This window comes from Bos indicus, chromosome 22 (genome assembly GCF_029378745.1).
Source record: "Bos indicus isolate NIAB-ARS_2022 breed Sahiwal x Tharparkar chromosome 22, NIAB-ARS_B.indTharparkar_mat_pri_1.0, whole genome shotgun sequence".
Classification (NCBI taxonomy): domain Eukaryota; kingdom Metazoa; phylum Chordata; class Mammalia; order Artiodactyla; family Bovidae; genus Bos; species Bos indicus.
In genome coordinates, this window is record NC_091781.1 from 56790995 (window position 1) to 56809117 (window position 18123).

The following is an 18123-nucleotide window of genomic DNA, read 5'->3' on the forward strand; positions in this document are numbered from 1 at the left end:
TCATCTAGACGATCATGAGGTCCTGTTTTCAGTCAGCGATTGATCCCTTAACTATGAACAGGAAGACTGCCACCAAACACCTGGGGTATGTCCAAGGTTTGCCCAGCGCCTTCTAAAGAGTGTTAGTCATTGCTCTCTCAATATCTCTAACTACAATTTGTTTCATGAATGATAAAAACAGTTGACATGAAAATAGTGTACTTCAAAACCAAGTTTCTCCAGCAACAGGTTTCAGACAACTCAGTTAATCATCGTGTCTGGTTTTGTTTTCAGACAATGATCTATACAAATCAATCTTACATGTTAACCTCAATCTTGAAAAGAAAAAAACTTTAGTTTTTCTTCATGACAGACTGCTATGTTCTTTTAAGCTTTCTCTCCTCAAATAATTGACACTATTTCCCCAACCATTACTCTCAGACCCAAGTGAATGAAATTCTCGCGGTAAAACAAGAGCACGACCAAATAATAACAACAGAATAATCATCACCACGAGCCTCACGAGCAGCGTCCTGCAAATTTTGGACACGCATCACCAACAGAGTGATTTCAACAGAGTGCAATTACAGAGTAAGCCGACTCACCTAAGCAAGGGGACTTAAGAATTTAGAGACGCAGGCTTCTGATCACCGGCGGAGGTAAAGGCCCCTTCTTTACCTAACCACTGACCTTATATAAAAGCCGCAGATAGGTTACTCCCAGTTTCAGCCTCCTTACCTTAGGCTCCTCCCCTAACACCGAGGCAGATAGTACCACAGATACACACCCACTTTCCGCCCCCTGCACGCAGGAACTAGAGATTTCGGTGAAGCCAGCCCTGCGTCCACCTTCCCCGGTCAGGACTCGGCAGGGCGGGAGTCGAGCCCGGCACGTGGAAGAGCCACCGCACCGTCCGGCCACCTTCCCGACCGCAGAGCGGGTGGGAAGGGCCCGCGCTCTCCATACGCTGCCCCCCGGGAGTCAGGGAGCCCCGCGTCCCGGGCTACTCCGCTCGGTTCACGGCCAGCCCGGTGCGTGAGGGCACCGAGGCTGAGGGAGCGCACCACCCCGTCCCCTCGCGCTCCGCCCGCCCCCAAAGTGCGCCCCAGGCTTAACTGTCACCGCGACCCCACAGTGGTCAGTCTGGGCGCCGGAGACGGAGCCAGACCCCCGCGGCCGCGGGACGCGCCCGCACGGGATCCCGCGCAGGGGGGTCTGGGGTACCCCGGGCAGCGGCTCCCAGACCACTCCCTCCCTGGTCCCAGGCACCCCGCGCCGCGCCGCTGAGGGCTCGCAGACCCGCGCGCTCTCGAACCCTGGACAGGCGCGCGGGGCGCACGGGCTCGCGCTTCTGGTCGGACCGCAGCTCTCCCCCGCGCGCGTCGCCCGCGGCCCGTGCCCTCCGCCGCCCGGACGTCTCCTCAGGGCGCGACCCTCGGCCGGGACGGGACCTGTCAGCCCGGGTGCCGCCGGTCCACGACCCCTGCCACCCCCGGGGCCCCCTCAGCCCGAGACCCCATCGGCCCCACCCCGAACTCTTCTCAGCCCGGGTCCCCGTGCCCGCCCCCGAGCGCAGCGGGGCAGCCCGGCTCTGACCTGCGCCGGTGGCCTGGCGGCCCGCTCCGGTGTCCAGGCGGCCAACCCGAGCGCCCCAGGCGGCGGTGGCTCGGGCGCGGGCTCCCGAGTGCGGTCGGCCCCGCCCGCAGCGGCTGGGGCGGGGGCAGGGGCGCGGGGCGAGGGGAGGGGCGCGGCCGCGGCGCCGCCGCCCGGCGCACAGTAGGGCCCCCCGCGCGCCGCGCCCACCGTCTAGCGGGCGAACCTACTCTGCGCCCGGCCCCGCCTGTTCCTCGCTACCGCCGCTGGGCGGCGGCCCCGAAATGGTCCCGTTTTTCCTGACGAGGGACCGGCTGGAGCCCGGGAGGATGCCCGCGGTCACGTCGGGGAGATCCGACGAGGTGTGGGGCTCCCTAGCCGCCCCCTCTCCCGGCCCGCGGTTCTCGCCTTCGCACGGTGGTCTGCGGGTGTTTTTGTTGTTTCCCCTCAAGTTATTTTCAGTAACATCCTTTTAAGTCAAAATTTTAAAAAGAAAGAAAGAAAGAATGAGAACGTACTAAGAATCACCTGTTTTTTTTTAAATCCCCTACCCAATGACGCTGCACACTTTCAGCTCCCCGCCAAGCCACCCCCACCCCCACCCCCACCCCCACCCCACTCAACCCTTTCGCATTTCGTATTTCCCGCTGGTATTCATGGTTCACTTAAAGTGACAAAGTTTAATTGTAAAAATTTAAAGTATTCCTTAAACTCATTGACAGAATTTTTGAAATTCTTTCAGCAGTTTCTGACGCCGAGGGAGCCGGACACGTGGTGTGTGTGGGTGGGGGGTGCGAGTGGGGCGGGGCCTGGGACTCAGGTTGGGAGAGTGAGGTGCAGTTCGGGTTCCGGCTGCCTCGTGCATGGACCGGGTGGACTCTGGGCACCTTCGTTTCCTGCCCCTCCCGTGAACCTGTCCAAAGCGGGGCTGAGAGATGGCCAACTAGAAAGCCTCTGGTCTTCTGGACTGAGGCCTTACTTACCTTGTCTGTTTCTGATCCTATTTGCTGAAAAGCACACCCTGTACCGAGTCTGGCAGTCCTTGGGGAGCGAATAGAGCCTGTGATTTCAAGAAGCGTTATCAATGACTTGCCCACGATGCTCTCCACCCCCTTAGCGTCTTAATTTGGCCGCTTCATTTTCCTCTAGGGAAGCTGGTCCTCGTTTGCAGTTACAAGTAAAATATCGTGAGGATGTTTATCATCTTGGAGAACGTTCAGAGTTTAATTCAACAAATCCATGTCCTCTGCCTGGCCCATAAAATAGGAAGTTGAAGAATCATAGCTCTAGAGGGACTTAAAAGAAGACCATCACCGAAAAACCCTACTTCCTTGCCTGCCAGGTAGGTAGACAGCTTGACACTGGCTCAGCATTCTCTGCTCGGGCATCGAAGTGCTGCGTGCGTCCCTCTTCTTGATCACTCCAGACTGCCAGTCTGCTTAAAAAAAAAAAAAAAAAGCTGAAATATAATTAGTAGAATCTGACATTTAAATAATCTAATTTAAATGTACAACCCAATGATTTTTAGTTTATTGACAGAGTTTTCCCCCACTTGTGAAATAATGGACATATATCACTATATAAGTTTAAAGTATACAGCATGATGGCTTGATTTATGGTATGTTGTGAAATGATTACAATGGGTTTAGGTAACATTCATATAGAGACAATAAAAACAGAAGAAAATGTTTCTCCTTGTGATGAGAACTCTTAGGTTTTAAACTCTTAATAACTTCCTTAGTATCATGCAGCAATGCTAACTATAGTCATCATGTTGTGTATTACATCTCTAGTACTAAATTATTTTTCTTCCAGTCTTACTGAGATATAATTGACATACAGCACTGTATGTCAAGGTATATAGCATAATGATTTGACTTACATGCATCATGAAATGATCATCACATTATAAGTTTAGTGAATATCCATCATCTCTACTAGACTTAAATTATTTTATAACTGAAAATTTGTACCTTTTGACTATCCTTTAATTCCTCCCCTCCCACATCTGGTAGCCACAGATTTATAGGTTTAATTCTTTTAGGTCTGTGATGTAATTTTGAGTGAGATTTTTTGTATGGTGTGAGGTAGGACCAATCTGCTTTTGGTGGAGAAATACTCATAATTATACAATATTGACTGAATGGAATTCCATCATAGTAAGCTTTCCCCAGCTACAAGGGCTTATTCCAAATACTGAGGCTTGGTCCTAGGGCACTTGTTTTAAGCTCCCTGGTGGCCCTTTGGTAAAGAGTCTGCCTGCAATGCAGGAGAACCGGGTTCCATCCCTGGTTGGGGAAGATCCCCTGGAGAAGGAAATGGCAATCCATTCCAGTATTCTTGCCTGAAGAATCTCATGGACAGAGTATCCTAGTGGGCTGCAGTCCATGGTGTCGCAAGAGTTGGACACAACTTAGTGATTAAACCTACCTACCTACCTAAGCTCATAACTGGTGCAACATGTTTTATAGTTGATCTGAATACTTTCTAAATTTCCTTCCAGATTTTTTTAAGTGATTTTTTTTACTATATATAAAATAGTTTAACAACAAGGACCTACTGTATAGCACAGGGAACTATACTCCATATCTTAAGCCTATAATGGAAAAGAATCTGAAAAAGAAGATATAAATGTATAACCGAGTCACTTTGCTATATACTTGAAATTTTCAACACAACATCGTCAATTAACTATACTTCAATGAAAAATGTAATTTTAAAAAAGTGACCTATACTTAGTGAAGCCTAAAAATGTAAGAAGTTAAGCAATAGAAAGAGAAATAGCATAAGTCTGTTTTTTAAACTACTGGTCTTGATTTATTAGTGGATTATGAAATCAGTTAGTGTGTCATAGCCAAATACTTTTTATAAGTCAAATAATACAGAACAAAATAGAAACTATCAGCATTCTCTCCTAGATTAAAGTGTTGCTTCATTGTATTATGTGTGTGTGTTTGTGTGTACCAACAGTTGATGTAAAATTTGTTTTCTTACTGTGTTTGGGGCTACATTTTCAAAACTTGGACAGACAACGTATAAACTATAGTTGCAGAATTCTTTCATCCCATAGACATTTACTGAGTGCTTATTTTGCGCCAGGTCCTCTGCTAAATTCTGGGGATAATATGATACATAACACGTGGTCTCTGCCCTGCAGCAGTGCACACATGCAGTTCTATCCACATGTAATTTCTAGAAATGAAAGACTGTGCCTTGGTTCACTCTCCCCAGCTACAAGGGCTTATTCCAAATACTGACGTTTGGTCCTAGGGCACTTGTTTTATTTTTTATTTTTTTGCAGTTAATGCTTAGTTGTTTATCTCACTTGAGATTTGCAGGCATATTTGCTTTTCTTCTAACTAGGGGAACTTTGTTCCCAGGTTCATAATTACATACTATGTTTATTGTATTGGGAAGGAAGTACAGGTCTAGTCATGGGAGTTGGCCTTAACTGAATCGATTTCCAGTTTATTCCAACTATACTTAAACTACCCCTACCGACGGGCCTCAACTTTTTTGTTTTGTTTTGTTTTTCCTCAGTCCTCAGATATTTTTAAATACTGGTATATTATTTTTGAAATCATGACAAAATGTTATTTTCTAGGCATTTAGCAAAACAGTGTTGGCATCAGTAGCGAATGACATTTAACCATGTTGCAGACCAAAGTTAGGAAAATGAATATGCTGCATTTCTGGTTGTCCAGTGTGGGAGGAGGGTCACTTCTTTACAGCAGCTGTGTGCTGTCATGTCCCTGACATTTGTTCCTCCTCTATCTGCAATACCATTTCTCAGTCTCTAGACACCGTAAATTCCCAGGAGATTTATAAGATCTTAATTTAAAATTAAAAAAAAATTATAACCAGTTCAACATGTTGGGCAAGTTAAACACACACACACACCTACTTTGTGAATGACTGTTGTGTTTCTACACATGATTTTTAAATCTAGTTATGAAATTTTACCTGCAAGTTCTCAATTTTACTTGAATTTTATTATGGTCCTTTTCTCTTTCTCTTGCTATTCTGTCTTCTCTTATCTTGCCTCTCGCCAAATGACTTGCTCCTTTTTATAAGGTCTTAAGCACCATAGCCAGGCTTGCAATCCATTTCTTCTGATTTTCAATTGCCTGATCCTTTCACTATAACATCTCTGCTTAATTCACATTCTATTTCTGTTTGGAGTGATTGCCTATAAATAAAAAAGAATTTTGCCAGAATATTTTAATAAATGCTTGATTATATGTAAATTATTAGGTTACAGTATAATACAGCTATTGGTTCAAAATTTTAAAAATGGAAAATATACACAGCTTGTATTTTATTTTCTCTTAATACCCCAATTTACAGCTTTCTTTTAGATAATTTGAAGAGATTGAAACAGACATCATTTTAAGGCCATTTCTTTGATGACTCCTAGTTTTGAAAATGTTCTCTCTCTCATAATTTGTAATAATAATATTTAATTCCAAGGAAATCCCGTTTGGTAGTTTCACTAGTTTTGAGTTAGACTATGTAAATGTTAAAGTTTTAATTGTTTAAAACATCTTTTAAACATTCAAAAAATACTTTTGCTACCCAGAGAATAATCAAAAAGAGGTTTGCCCTGCTTTCTCAGTTTTTCTTCATTCCTCTCCTATCCCCAGGAATTGATGTATTTTGCCTTTCAGATTGCCCTGTAAATATCAAGAGGTAGGAAGTAGTCAGCTATTCAGAAGAAGAGAATGCCAAGCAGGGTTTTCAGTTCAGGAGAACTGTTCTACCTTCTATCTGTCTTTTCGTTTCAAGAGTTTCGTTTTCACGAAGTAATGGTAGAATGGAAAGAGCCCTTACCTTTATCTCTGCTCACTGTGACCTAGAGCAAGAGACCCACCCTCTCAGGCTTAGTTTTCTCATCTAGAAAATGGAAATATATTCTCATAATCTCATCAGTGACATAATTGAGAAAATATCAAGTCAGGCTCCTAGTAAGAACTCAGTGAATGCGGCTTATCAACTAGGTGAAAGCAATTAGACTGCTTTTTTTTTTTTTTTTCTGATAGTCACTTGCATTAATACACAGTTTGGATGCTAAACGAGGATTTTTTCATATACACATTCATCTTTAGTCATCAGCCTACATGGATAGTCTACTATCTTGCATGTAAAAAAATCACTAGCCAAAATAAGTAGATTTTGAAATACCTATGAATCCCAGATATCTGTATAAGAATGGTTTTCTCAGGACATGCATGGAACTTACAGGTCCTAGGCTTTGTCACATAAAACAAAAAGCAAAACAAAATAAAAAACCCTTTTTATGATGGAAAACATTAGACAAGTGTAGAAGCAGGCAGAATAGTGTATGAATCCCCCTTGTACCCATAACCTGGTTTCATTCTATGGCTAATCCTGTTCCGTCTTACCCGCCTCCCTCTTCTGTACCATTCTAAAACCCCCAAAGGAACTTCATCATTTAAAAGTTGGTTCAAACAGTTAGCTCTGGTAGATTTTCAATTTATCAGAAAAATTTCTCTGCTAATATTTTCACAACTCTTCATGTCCATCATGGGCGTGTTGCAAAACGGGCTCACAGCTCAGAGGGCTGCCATCTGCTTACTCTGGAGTTTTGGGACCTGAGGACATAAATGCTGTGTCCAGGCTGAGAAATGGGCAAGGAGCTTGGACTTGGGAAAAGACAGTTACGGTATTTCAGTTGCTAACAACAGAACCACCAGAACAAAAAAAAACATAAACAAAATCCCAACACTTGTGTGTCTGTGATGTATCTGTCTTCCCTTACTAAGATGTAAGCACTTTGACAGCAGAAGCCATGGTTTATTGATTTTTTTAAGCACAGGACCTGTTGCCCTACACGGCTTGAAACCAAATAAGTGGGCCATCAGTGTTTGTTGAATGATTGATTGCTGAGTGTTTAACTTGCAAACCTAAGCCTACTATTAAGCAAATAATTCAAATGTCTCTTTGTCAAGAGATCCTCCATCACTATGGTTCTTTATTCTAACAGTTTTATTTTTCTTTCTACATGTATCACTACCCGAAATTATATTTTTAACATTTATTTATTGTTTGTTTTCCCACTCTGGAACATGAACCCCATGAAAGCAGCAATTTCTTTTTTTAGAGACTATTATTTTAGAGCAGCCTCAAGTTCACAGCAAAATTAAGACAAAGGTACAGAGATTTCCCATACAGCCCCTAAGGCTGTGTTTTTTTTTATTTGCTATTGTAACCTTGGCTTATGGTATGCCTAACATATGGTAAATCTTTTTATTATTGAAAAAATAGTAACGCCATAAATTCAGTCACCTTTAGAGGCCGTATTTTCATCATTCATGTCTACAAAGTGGAGCGAGGCTTCTGGTTACCGTGAGTTCAGCGACTCTTTCCACGGTGACAGTCCTGCCACATAATTTCCCTTATCCCTTTTTACAGAAGAGGTTTTCAGGCACACAGGGGCCTATTTCTGAAATGCCTTAAGGTATAAAGGTGTGAACTAAGCTAGCAGTAGACTTCTTGCTGCCCTGGCCATCCCCACAACTTTCTCTCCAGTCCTGGCACTGATACCTACAAGGAGCGCTTTTCACGCATCTGAGACAGGAAACATGGACCCACTTTCTGGAGATGACACTTAGGCCTGTCCTACAATTGTGTTTTGCATTTTTACTGCCTTTTAAATGAGTAACTGGTAGATTGATCATGAATCGCCTTTATATGTTTAGGAACTTTTGTACACTAGTGGGGACGGATAGGGAGGGCGTTGGGAGATGTGTATGCTTTAGAGTAGGTAATACTTTGTTAAAACTCAGCATTCAGAAAACTAAAATCACGGCATCTGGTCCCATCACTTCATAGCAAATAGATGGGGAAACAGTGGAAACAGTGACATACTTTATTTTGGGGGGCTCCAAAATCACTGCAGATGGTGACTGCAGCCAGAAATTAAAAGACGCTTACTCCTTGGAAGGAAAGTTATGACCAACCTAGACAGCATATTAAAAAGCAGAGACATGACTTTGCCAACAAAGGTCCGTCTAGTCAAGGCTATCGTTTTTCCAGTGGTCATGTGTGGATGTGAGCGTTGGACTGTGAAGAAAGCTGAGCGCTGAAGAATTGATGCTTTTGAACTCTGGTATTGGAGAAGACTCTTGAGAGTCCCTTGGACTGCAAGGAGATCCAACCAGTCCATCCTAAAGGAAATCAGTCCTGAATATTCATTGGAAGGACTGATGCTGAAGCTGAAACTCCAGTACTTTGGCCTGATGCGAAGAACTGACTCATTTGAAAAGACCCTGATGCTGGGAAATATTGAAGGCAGGAGGAGAAGGGGATGACAGAGGATGAGATGGTTTGATGGCATCACCGACTCAATGGACATGAGTTTGAGTGAATTCCGGGAGTTGGTGATGGACAGAGAGGCCTGGCCTGCTGCGGTCCATGGGGTCACAAAGAGTCGGACACGACTGAGCGACGGAACTGAACTGAATACTTTGTTTACTGACATTGTATCTGGCAGCCACCCTTCCTACCATGGTGATATGGGTACATGGAATTTTTTCTCCTCCCAAAAGTATTTTTCTGATTTTAATCTCCTGTAATTATCCATTTATTCTCTCAAAGTTTCAGTAGGTCAATTTCTGCATACCTTCACCTAGAATGCAGAATTTTAAAATATTTTTTTTATTCCTGTGGTAGTAAGAAGTTGATTCTTCCCTGTACAGGGATTTAAGAAGGTAAATTTAATTGACCTCTTTAACTGTTCTCCTGCCAAGTGGAATTGCAGTGGCCTAGATGAATTGCATCATTTATTAATGACAGAAATAGAATTATTAGCATTTAGGGCAATATTTAGTCTGGTTCTACAGAACATAATTCTCATTATGGTTTTTCAATTACTATATTTAATACTAGACTGACTAGACATTCCCCCCACCTCCAAGTTTTAAATCTATCATGTAGCATCTTAAAAGAGGCAATGTTGTATAAAACCAATAAAATATTTACAAACCTGCAAAAATCAATAACAATTGTAATATAGGGGCAACAGAAGTCAATACAACCAAATAATGGAAGGATACTTAAATCTAAGAGGAAAAACAAAAGAGAAAATAGAAAGAAATCACAGCTCTGGACTTTTATGTAAATTGTGACTTTTTTCTTTTTAATTATTTTTTTAAAATTATAGAATATAAGCTTCCTGTAAAAAGACAAGCCACCTGTATACCAATGTTCATAGTCACAAAAAAGTGGAAACCATCCATATGTCTATCAGTTGACAAATGGATAAACAGAATCAAGTCCTACAGTGGAATAGTATTCAGCCTTAAAAAGGAACAAAGTGCTGATAATAGAAGTATAAGCCTCAAAAGCATTATGCTAAGTGAACAGTGGCTTAAAGCTCAACATTCAGAAAACTAAGATCATGGCATCTGGTCCCATCACTTCATGGGAATTAGATGGGGAAACAGTGGAAACAGTGTCAGACTTTATTTTATTGGGCTCGGAAATCACTGCGGATGGTGATTGCAGCCATGAAATTAAAAGACGCTTACTCCTTGGAAGGAAAGTTTTGACCAACCTAGATAGCATATTCAAAAGCAGAGACATTACTTTGCCAACAAAGGTCTGTCTAGTCAAGGCTATGATTTTTCCAGTGGTCTTGTATGGATGTGAGAGTTGGACTGTGAAGAAAGCTGAGTGCTGAAGAATTGATGCTTTTGAACTGTGGTGTTGGAGAAGACTCTTGAGAGTCCCTTGGACTGCAAGGAGATCCAACCAGTCCATTCTGAAGGAGATCAGCCCTGGGTGTTCATTGGAAGGACTGATGCTGAAGCTGACACTCCAATACTTTGGCCACCTCATGCAAAGAGTTGACTCATTGGAAAAGACCCTGATGCTGGGAGGGATTGGGGGCAGGAGGAGAAGGGGACGACAGAGGATGAGATGGCTGGATGGCATCACTGACTCGATGGACATGAGTTTGGGTGAACTCCAGGAGTTGGTGATGGACAGGGAGGCCTGGCGTGCTGCAATTCATGGGATTGCAAAGAGTTGGACACGACTGAACTGAACTGAAGTGAACAGTCGGTCACAAAAGACTTCATATCATATGATGCCATTTATATGAAATGTCCAGAATAGGCAAGTGCATGGTGCCAGAAAGAAGATTAGCTGTTGCCCGGGGATTTAAGGGGGCACAGAGAAAATCGGGACTGATTGTTCCTGAGCATGGCTTCTTTGGGGAGCGGTGATGAAATGTTTCAGGTAGTGGTGATGGCTGCACAAGTCTGTTCCATATATGAAAACCTACTGGATTGCCCATTGAAAAGGACGACTTTTATGGTCTGTGGATTATATCTCAACTAAGAGAATGATGGGGAGAAAAAGATGGTTAATTATATCCTTCCCGTACCAAATAAAACACCCAGAATGTTTTTTCTTTTCTCCAGCCACCTAGCCTTGTGTTTTTTTTTTTTTTCTGTCCTCTTATTCTCTTATTCCAGGGCTGCAGCAGACTACCATTCAGGTTATAACTGTGCCCATAGGGGCTGGCCAGGTGGACAAAGAGGGGCTGATGTCCCAGCCACGCACTCATTCATGCTGAAAGAGAGGGCTTCCTTCTAATTCATGTAAAGGTGGCTTTGCCTGGGCTTTTGGAATCGGGACGGTTGGTAAATACATGTACTTAGTCTACTGTCTTGGATTGAAACGCAAGGGCTTCATAAGTCAGAAAGAGAAAGACAAATACCATACGGTAGCACTTATATGTGGAATCTAAACTGTGACAGAAATGAACCTATGAAACAGAAATAGATTCAGACATAGAGAGCAGACTGCTGTTGGCCATGCGGGAGGGAGGGCGGGGAAGGGGCGGATTGGGAGCTTGGGGTTAGACGAGGTAACCTATTACATACAAAGTGGGTAAACAACTTCCTACTGCATAGCATGGGGAACTATTGATATATTCAGTACACTATGATAAATCACAATGGGGAAAGAATATTTAAAAAACAATATACACGTATAACTGAATCACTTTTCTGTGTTACAGCAGAAATGAACCCAACATTATAAATCAACTATACTTCAACTTTAGAAATTCGATAAAGAAGTCAAGCACTTCATTGTACTCTGATGCTGTAGTGGGATTATTTTCTAGAAGCGAGCACTCTTTGGGCCTCTCTTTACGAGTTGGGCTGAAAATTATCTGATTAAGCTTAAGAAGTACATTTCTATTTTAAATATGTTATACAGTTCCTTTAAATTTGCCTTTTTTGTTTAAAAAGGATTTGGTGTATTGTTCAACTTTACATTATGATCCTCCAATACAGTTTTTGTATTTGATACCATCACTACTCAGAGGATTTCCTGATGCTGATTTGTTCTAACAATGCAACTTTTCTGAAGGCATTCTTATAGAGATTTCAAAAGAGCTCAAATAATAGTATTTTCTACACTAAATTTAATCAGTGAGTCAATGCACATTTATTGAGTTATTATTATGTTCAAAAATAACAGTCTATTCCAAACAGGAAGAACCCCCAAATCATGGTACTTTACATACAAAGTACTTAGGTACTTAGCATATAGTAGGTACTCAATAAATATTAGAAGATGAATCGATGAATAAGAGCAATTTTGTTTATTTGTGCTCCTTAAACATATTTGTGATACCTAAACACTGACAAATAACCCTAGAATTTAATAGGTCCTTAATTTTACCATTAGAGAAAGAAGGGAAGCTGATGTAAAAAGTGTGATAAAATGAATGACTACTTCTAAGATAAATCCCACAACTCTGGCAAACTAGCCATTGTTTTAGTGTTAAATATTTGTAGCTGCCAATTTTTTTCAGCAGTTTTTTTGTTTACTTTGCCTGTTTGTTTATGACAGAGTATTTACTGTTACCTTTCATGAATATTTGAAGTGTTTCTACATAAAAATCAAGGATCAATGGCTCTCAAATCTGGCTGCATATCAGTGGATGTTTGTGTACTTGTGTGTTTCCAGTCCTCGAAAGGTGGAATCCAGGATTCCTAGACTAATTAGTACCACCTGCTTGAGCCCGTGAATCAAATGTAAGAAGCATCTTAGGTGATTATTTTAAGTCTTATTTTTAACTACACAAGTTATACAGGAACAGAATTTTTTTCATAAAAAAATGGAAAGGTTTTGAATAATGCCAGATTCTCATCATCAGTCCCAATTCTGCTTCTTTCCTTCCTTGACACGGGTGTGCTCCTTTCCCACAATAAAAATTTGAGAACCTCTGCCATAATGAAGAGGTCCGAAGCAGTAAACTGAAAAGTTGTGTTAGAACTCAAATACGAGGCCACATTTTTAATGTTTTCTCTATTGTGGAGTCGCAAAAAGTCCCGCACATGCGTGCGCATGCGTGCACACACACACACACACACACACACACACACACAGTGTTGTGTGAATCACAGAGTCCAAGTCCCAGTTAAGACAGAACTCCCTTTTCAAGTATTTGAGGGCCATCATTTAAGATGATATCTTACCAAAAGAATCTCTTCCTTCTCACGAAAAAAAAAAAAAATTGTTTAATTTCAGCTACCCTCAGTGAGAAATGTGAGCAATGGAAATAGTAAACATATTCTGTGCATGGGGAAAACAGTTGGTATTCGGTAAACACCAAGTAATTTATTGACTTGGCAAGGATCCCTTGAACTCTAGTGTATAGTTAACTCTTACTTATCGAGGAACAAATTTTACTATTTTGGAAGTTGTAAGGTCATTGAGCCTCCTCTCATAATTTTACTAAATTCTGGACTATGGATCGTGTGCCTGAGATAGCAGAGATGAATTAACCGAGCTGAAGGGGTGGGGGTGGGGAGCTGGTATAGGTTCACTGTCAAGTCCTTATTAAGTACGTCCTCTTTGCCACATCCTCTTTGCCACGCACAGCGTTAGCTGGAAGAGAAACATCCTGCTTTTAGGGAGCTTATTGTCCTGTAGAGGAGGCAGAAACTTAAAGAAAAGCAGAACACAATGGGTAAGTACAATGAAAGAGGGGTTGCATGATTCTGGGGGTACACAGGAAGGCTGGGAAGGGAAGTGCTACCTGAGCTTCATCTTGAAGGATGAGTACAGTGCAGCCATATTAATAATAAACATATTTAGGAGGGAGAGTCCAAGACCTTTAAAAAGAAAAACAGAAGAAAAGGATTTGCTCCAACTTGAGCAATTAATAGGCCGAGTTTGAGACACACTAGGTTTTCAGTGTTGGTTGTAGGATGGGATCCAGGTGAAGATGTCCACGGACGATTGGCACCCTGTGCCTGTAACTTTGGAAGGGATTCTCAGGTGGAAATGCAATGGAGTCGTCATATGCTGGCAGTTGAAGCCTTTGATGTGCCTGGGTTGCCAGGGGGAGCAAGAAAAGGAGGCTGAAGAGAACTCTCTGCAGGTGATGAACTTGTAAGGGATAGAAGGAGTCTGAGAAGGAGCCACTGGAGGGGTAGAAAAAAGAAAAATGAGAACGGCCTGGTACAGTGAAGGTCAAAGGAAGAGGGAAGACGATACTGTCAGATGGTACAGAGCCGTCAGTTAAGACGAGCCTGGTGACTTTGGTGAAGGAGGAGACGGAGGCAGAGACCGTGTTGGTCAGGAACACTTACTGAGCATCTACTATGTGCCAGGTGTTGTAAGGTATCCTGCTGTTTAATTTTTACTGCAGCTCTCTGAGGTATTAAGGCATTATCCTCACACTACAGCTGAGTCAGTGAGGCACCGAAAGGCCTTGACCAGAGGCGAGACAACTTGCCTTCAACAGATGGACACTAAGCCAGCTGTACCTGACTTTGGGTCCAGCCTCTCAGCCACTGCTGGTGTCCAATGGTGGTGAAAAACTGGAGTTAATGAATGTGGGGCAACTCTCTAGAGACGTTTGTCAGTGAAGGAAAGAGGATAGATGTTCCAAAGGAGAAGCTGGGTCTAAATAAAGTGGTTTTTATTTTTGTTTTTAGGGATTAGAGAGGTTTGCCCATGATGATAAGCTGAGGACCAGCGCTAGTGAGAAGGAAAACAGTCGTCTCTAGAATGAAGTGTTGATGTATTTCTAATCAGAACAGATCTGGGGAGAGGCTGTCAGTTTAAACAGTTGAAGCTGTTTGTTACACTTTATGTATGTCAGTATGCTTTATGAAAGAAATCACCTTCAGTGGGTGTCCATCCAGTTTTTTCTCACTCTGGAATCCATTAAAATGTAATTAATATCATTCACGATAAAGTAGACTGAATTTCGTATTTCACTACAATTCACAACTTTACTTACCATATCAAAGTTGCCCTACCTATCTATGCTCAAGGTCAATACTAACAGTCAGAGATAGGCCCCATTTACACGATCCCTTCCTACGTTCACACGATAAAATCTAGCATTTTCTTTCCTTTCATCAGCTGCTGCTATGCTCTGGTGGAATGCTCAGAGTTCTTTTCTTCGTAACAGAAAAAAAAAAAAAAAAAGTGCCCATTTCAGAGCTCCTAGGTGATCCTGCTGGTACTGACTAGTTTCGTTTCTCCCAAATCTTGTTTTCAAAAAAACTTATGCCGTGTGTGGGTAAACTTTATCTAAACTGAACTTCTAGTAATTACACTAGAAGTGTTAGCTGTTCACTCATGTTTGACTCTCTGCGATCTCATGGACTGTAGCCCACCAGGCTCCTCTCTCTGTGGAATTCTCCAGGCAAGAACACTGGAGTGGTTTGCCATTCTCTCCTCCAGAGAATCTTCCTGACCCAGGGATCAAATCAGCATCTCCTGCATTGCAGGTAGATTCTTTACTGTCTGAGCTAACAGGGAAGTCCAATTATACTAGAAAGGGCAGTAAAATTCAACATGTTTAGTTTACAAAGGACTCATAATGAATTCCCTACTGAGACCCTCCAGAGTTCTTTGTAGCTTTCTCTCCAAAAGATCATAGTTTTGCTGCTCTGCAAATGTGCTAAGTCCCTTCAGTCATGTCCGACTCTTTGCAACCCCATGGACTGTAGCCCACCAGGCTCCTCTGTCCTTCTGAATCATAGAGGATGAACTTATGGTTACCAGGGGGGAAGAGTAGAGGGAGAGGTAGATTGGGAGTTTGGGATTGACATGTACACATTGCTCTATTTGAAAAAGATAACCTTAGAGAAGGGATGGCAACCTACTCCAGTGTTCTTGCTCGGGAAATCCCATGGACAGAGGAGCCTGGAGGGCTACAGTCCATGAGGTCACAAGGAGTCGGACTCGACTGAGCAACTAACATTAACACTTTCACACTCGGGATGGATTTTCTAGCTCCAACTTACTCTTTGGGAAACTGTGCTTTGTGTAAAAATAAAGACTATTGTTTACAAAAAAATAAAATAGATAACCAACAAGGAACCTACTGTATAACATCGGGAACTCTGCTCTAATAACCTAAATGAGAAAAGAACAGATACCTGTGTTCATATCACTGAATCGCTCTGCTGTACACTTGAAACTAACATGACATTGTTAATCAACTATACTCCAATATAAAATAAAAATTAAAGAAATCATAGTCTAGGTCATTATTTTATACCTTTAGACATACTAGGACTTTCTGTGCTGAGGCTCCAGTGGCAGGGCTATGGGGGAAAATGCAAAGTAACTGTGCCTGCCTCTCCAGGAGCTTTCAGCTGTCTTAGGAGAGATTTGCTGGCTGCAGAAGTGACAAGAATTCAGAGTCGTAAAAGGCCAGTGAAAATGGTGAAATGATGTTGGGTCACCCTAATTTCTTCCATTTAAAAATAATTACACCGGTAGTGCAGGAATTTATTTTTGTTGAAGGGGATACAGAAATATCTAGAGTAAACTGTAAAAGTTCCCCATTACTTCCTCCCCACTTCCACTTCCCTTCCCAGAATGAGGCGTCCTGTGCATTTTCATAGGTATAGAAGTCCATACGGGCTATAACACACACACTTTTGTAGTTGTTTAGCCTAAATTATTTGAAATGCATTGTGCTGTGAATTTTCTCACTCCAGAAGTCCTTTCATGTCAGAACATATGTATCTATTCTATTTAAAGTCCCTGTGGAATACATTTTTAAATGTGTCTTACAGGAAAGTGAAATAACATGCCTAAGTTCTAAAAGCTTTGATGGGCAAACAGTAGTGATTATATTCAAGTACTTCCATCTTTAATTTCTTGTTTGAGAAAGCTAAACCTCATAGGAATTTCCTCTTAACTTTTCCATCTTTTAAGAACATATTTTGATGCATAAAAGACTATACGTAAGTATTTTGTTCGAAACAAAGTGTTAAAAGTATATACACATATATACAATTGTACGCACTTATTTTTGGCTGCTCTGAGTCTTCGTTGCTGAAAGGGCTTGTCGTCTTTAGTCGTGGCAAGGGGGCTACTCTCTAGCTGGGGTGCCCGGGCTTCTCACTGCAGTGGCTTCTCCTGTTGCAGCACAGGCTCTAGGGCGCGAGGGCTCAGCAGCTGTGGCGCCCGGCCTCTAGAGCACAGGCTCAGAAGTGGTGCCGCACAGATCCTGTGGCATGGAGGGTCTGCCTGGATCAGAGATCGAACCCGTGTCTCCTGCATTGGCAGGTGAATTCTTTACCACTGAGCCACCAGGGAAGCCCCAAAGTATTCTTAAAAGGGATACTTAAGCATAAAATACTAGAATATTACCTAACAAGCTACAGTTGAAAACTGTGGGTCCCATGATGCAGAAACAGAATGAAATAAAAGAAAAAAATTCTTACATATCTAATAATAATGGGAATTCTAATAGTATCTAAGAGGTTCTTTTCTCATCATTGTTAAACTGATAACTAAAATCTTAAAGGAAAACCAGGATGCTGTGTACACCTTGTTAAAAAAACATTTACATGCGCATGAATAGAAAAATGCCTAGAGAAAAATAAGTATGTTTTAACAGTGGTTATTGCTAGGTGGTGTGATGTGTTCAAGGTGATTGTCAGTCTTTATTTTTTTCTGAACTTTCCAATTTAAAAAATAATAAGTATGTGTTTCCTTAATTAGAAAAAATAAAATGAATTAGCAATTAATGAATGACTATTTCTCTGGATTTAAGAAAAAGAACTGTGGCCTCTTTATATTTCCCCACGTTTACTCAAGTTAGCTGTCAAACTTTTAAAATCTAGAAAAACAAAAAATAGCGTTGGACCATTAAGCATAATGTATTAAATTATAACCTCATGTCAGATAAACTAAAAAATAGACTTGTAATGCATAAATAAAACACATCATCTAAAGCAGCTTGTTCTAGTACGATTAGGCCAGCTCACAAAATGCATTTTTATTGACTAATATGTTAGATTTCTTTTGTTAAATTATTACTATATTTAATTTATAGTTTGGCAAAATTCACTTTTTCGAAAGCTTATTCTTCTCATTTCCAAAAAAAGACAGGGGAAAGGAGAGAGGAAGCTGTGTTTACTGGGAAAGTTGCAACATCAGTTCGTAAGTGCTTTTTGCTTTAGATATTTTTTTCAACTACTTCTCTTACATAAGAGTCCTGTAATATCTCCATAGGGAGAAATAACCCTG

General features: G+C 41.8%; 1 protein-coding gene across 5 annotated transcripts in view; it reads right to left on the bottom strand.

Annotated features, from left to right (window-relative positions):
* The window catches only part of LOC109576365 (peroxisome proliferator-activated receptor gamma), a 218582-nt gene extending 215589 nt beyond the window's left edge, over positions 1-2993 (bottom strand). The window contains exon 1 of one of the 5 annotated variants that reach the window (XM_070776930.1): positions 2556-2993. The gene's annotated coding sequence lies outside the window, so the exon portion shown is untranslated. Of the gene's footprint in view, positions 1-584; positions 1239-1575; positions 1768-2555 lie in introns of those variants that run through there. The other 4 variants (XM_070776932.1, XM_070776929.1, XM_070776931.1 and 1 more) reach the window with 4 other exon arrangements.
* Positions 2994-18123: the final 15130 nt, after the last annotated feature.